This window comes from Chrysochloris asiatica, unplaced genomic scaffold (genome assembly GCF_000296735.1).
Source record: "Chrysochloris asiatica unplaced genomic scaffold, ChrAsi1.0 scaffold00033, whole genome shotgun sequence".
In the NCBI taxonomy this organism is placed as follows: Eukaryota; Metazoa; Chordata; class Mammalia; order Afrosoricida; family Chrysochloridae; genus Chrysochloris; species Chrysochloris asiatica.
The window spans coordinates 12700864-12705246 of NW_006408551.1; positions in this window are offsets into that span (position 1 = coordinate 12700864).

Here is a 4383-nt window from a genome sequence, read left to right on the forward strand (position 1 = left end):
TTCCAGACAAAAACAGACTAGGAAGAAGGAGTGACGAACTACTTCCGAATATTTAGTCACTGAAAGCTTTATGAATAGCAGAGAAACAATGTATTACATTAGCCAAATCTGCAACACATGACCTCTTTAAAGTGTTCAAGATCAAGGATATGTGCCTGACTCAAGCCATGATATTTTCAACAGCCTCATATGCATGTGATAGTTGGACAATGAATAAGGGAGGCAGTAGAAGAATTCATGCATCTTATGTTTGTGTGGTGTTGGAGACAAATATTGAAGGAACCATGGGCTACCAGAAGAACCAATGGGTCTATGTTGGAAAAAGTATAGCTAGAGTGCTTCTTAGAAGCCAGTATGGCGAAACTTCGTCTCTCATACTTCAGACATGCTTTCAGGAGGAACCAAGCCTTTAAAAAGGTCATAATGGTTGGCAAAGTGGAGGGTCAGTGATAAAAAGGAAGATCCCAACAAGATGGAATGGCACATTGGAAGCAACAATGGGCTGAAGCTTAGCAGTAATTGTAAGAATAGTGCAAGACCCAACAGTATTTCATTTTGTTGTACATAGGGTCACTATGAGTCAAAACCGACTTGAGTTACTTAACAACAATGAAAAATTTACATTACAACACTTGTCTGTCAGTTTGTCATACTGTGGTGGTTTGTGTGTTGCTATGATGCTTGAAGTTATACCACCAATATTTTAAAGGCCAGCAGAGTCATCCCACGGTGGACAGTTTTCAGCAGAGTTTCCAGACTAGTAATAGGAATAAGGAAAGGCAGATTATTCTGAATGCTTAACCATGGAAAATCTTGTGGATAACAATGAAACATAGTCAGATATTGTGTCAAAAGGTGAAAAACTTTATAAATAACACCAGAACATAGTCAGATAAAGGACCAGAAAATGAGCCCTTCATGTTGGAAAGCACTCAAAATATGGCTGGGGAAGAGTTGCCTCCTCAAAGTACAGTTGACCATGATGACATGAATGGAGTAAGCTTTAAGGACCTTCATTTGCTAATGGGGTACATCTCAAAATGAGGAGAAAAAGCTGAGAATAATCAGAACATGGAATTTAAGAAGTATACATCAAGGAAAATTACAAGTTATCAAAAATGAAATGGAACACATAAAGATTAATATCCTAGGCACTAGTGAACTGAAGTGGACTGGTACTGGCCATTTTGAATATAACAATTGTGTGGGTCACTATGTCAGGAATGATAAATTGACAAAGAATGGTGTCACAATCATCATCAAAAAGAACATTTCAAGATCTATCTTTAAGTACAATGTTTCTGTGAAAAGATAAAATCCATACCCATATATGGGAGACCAGTTAATAGCACTGTTATTCAAATGTTAGACACCAACCACTAATCAGTGATGATGGAATTTAACAATTCTACCAACCTTTTCCCAACACTCATCTGTCAGTTTGTCAGACTGTGGTGGTCTTGCATGTTGCTGTGATGCTAGAAGCTATGCCATCAGTATTTTAAATATCAGCAGGGTCACCCACAGTGGACATATTTCAACTGAACTTCCAGACTAAGACAGACTATGAATAAGGAGATGTGAGCTACTTCTGAATGTTTAGTCACTGAAAACCCTATGATTAGCAGCAGAACATTGTCAGCTATACTACCAGAGATGAAACATTATGAATAGCATAAGAATATTGTTAGATATAGTGTGGAAAGATGAGTCCCTCTGATTGAAATTTTAAAAGAAGGAAAAATTACAACCACCTTCTAAATTTAGTCTCCCAGACAAACAACTCTTTTGTTTGGGAGATTCATGGTCTTTCTAGTATGCAACATATGTCCCAAATTCTAAAAAAAAAAAAAAAAGAGCAATGAGGGGAAAAAAGTTAAACTTCTTGGCATATTAAAATGATATAATATTTGTAATTTACTTTAATATACTTCAACATAGACAGTGTGACGTTATATATGTGTTATTTAGGTTAGGATATAACCTTAGCACAACCAGATGTTTTAATGGGTATTTCACACTAAAGTGGTGAAATAGTGAGGAGTAAGAGGCAGCATACAATGAGAATTTTATCAAAAACACTGCACTCCAGAGAAAGCTACTATATGTACATTGAGAACTTTCTCTCTGACTAACAACAGATATTTTGTTACTAAGCATTTGGGAAGTATATAGTTTCATTGTGCAAAGGATTATTATGAGTCAGAACTGACTCAATGGCACCTAACAACAACAGCAACAACAAATTTAGGTTATATTTAGATATTGTATTATCTAGAGTATTGGCTAGTGAGAAAAAATATATATATTAGATGTTAGAGTTATTATTCATTGTAATAATGGGGTGCATATTGTAATAATGTAGTAGTATTTCACAGCACAAGTTTTAGAATTACATGGAGTCAAGTTTGGGGTCCTGTTGTGGCACTGTGGGTTAATGCACGGCACTTCAAAGTCAGGTTGAACCACAAGGTTGATTGTTCAAGCTCAACAGCTGCTCCTCAGAAACTCTGTACATGATTGCTGCAGGTCAGAAACAACTCTACAGCACTTAACAACAATAAGATTGAACCACAAGCTGGTCATTTGCTAAGTATATGATATTTGAATGAGTGAATTTAATGGTTCTGAACTTCAGGATTTCTGTGTGTGTGCTTTTTAATGTCTAAAATAGAAATAATAATATGTGCTCTCAGAGTTGGTCTGAGAATTCAACAAGTACTGTTATTGGGCTACATCAGTGCTATCATTACTATAAAACCAAACTTGATTCATAGTGATCCTAGATTAAAAACTGCTGAAGGCAAGTGCTGTAATCATTGTGACACCAGGGTTTCTTACACTATCATGGCCCTTACATAATGATGTGATCTTCAGCAAGTCACGTTCCTGAGCTCTAGCTTCCAGATCTATAAAATGGAGGAATTGGGCTAGCTGACCTCTAAATCCTTTTCCAGATCTTAAATCATATGAATCTTATGATTTATTATTTCTTGCTTTCTTTCTGTGTCTTAATAGCATGTTGACATATAACATGTGCTTGAAACCATGTATCATAATTTATGTTTGTATTCTCCCATGTTTTTTACAGCATATGGAATAGGAAAGGTGGATAATAAATGTTTATTTATGACTGAATGGATGAATACATGAATAATTTAATATTACACAATCCATAACCATAGAGTGATAAAGACACAGGGAAGAGCTATTATTTTAAACTGTATTGCTGGAGATACTTTTTAAGTCTCAGTGGAAATAAGAATAATAATTTCTACTCTTCTCTAATATAGATAGAAAATTATTGGGATTGAGAGTTTTATTGTAATAAGAAGATAAAGACAAATCTAAGGTGATAAAACAAGGATTAATGTTTTTGGATGCAATCCTCACATCGCTGATTCAGTTGTGTGGTTCTCACCTCATCATAATACAATGGTTACTGAGGAAGATTCTGGAATGTCTTCACCCAGATCATTTCAAAAATGTATTTTATTCTTAAAACCAAGAAGACATCTTGGTGCTTTTCTCCTACCTTAAGTATAAAAAAATTATACTTCAGAAAGCATTTAACATATTTATAAATAGAGGGCCAGAAAGTGGTTGCCACCATGTTTTGCCGTTCATAAAGAAAAGCAAATAAGATGTGGGTTTTGTTGCCTAGGGAACTAATATGTATTTTCCTTGATTAAACTGTTTGGTCTTCATCTGGGCCTTGTTAAAGTGGCTTGCCAGCTCAGATATAATAAAGTTTCAACTTACCTCCAGGCCCTAACTCTTGAAACAAGATAGCACACTTATTTGAAATTTGATATGGACTGAAACAGAAGCAATCCCATATCACTGAGATAAGTTTAAATGACTTAGCCAGAATTCTAAAAAATAAGAAGCAACCTTATATGAGTAAAATTCATGATGATCCAACTAGAGTAAAGCCCTCGGGACCTTCATTTGCTGATAGGGAACAACTCAAAAGGAAGAGAAACAGCTGTGACAATCCATTAATTACTGGAACCTGGGATGTGGGAAGCATGAATCTAGGAAAATTGGAAATTGTCAAAAATAAAATGGAAGGCATAAACAGATATCCTAGGCTTTAGTGAGCTGAAATGGTCTAGTATTGGACATTCTGAATCTGACATGGTTTACTATGCCAGGAATGACAAATTGAGGAGGAATGACATCGCCTTCATCATCAAAACGAACATTTCAAGATCAGTCATGAAGTACAATGCTGTCTGTGATAGGATAATATCCATACGCCTACAAAGAGGACTAGTTAATATCACTATTATTCAAATGTATGCATTAACCATTAAAGTCAATGAGATGAAATTAAAGAATTCTACAATGAGATGAAATTAAAGAATGCTAAAGGTAATA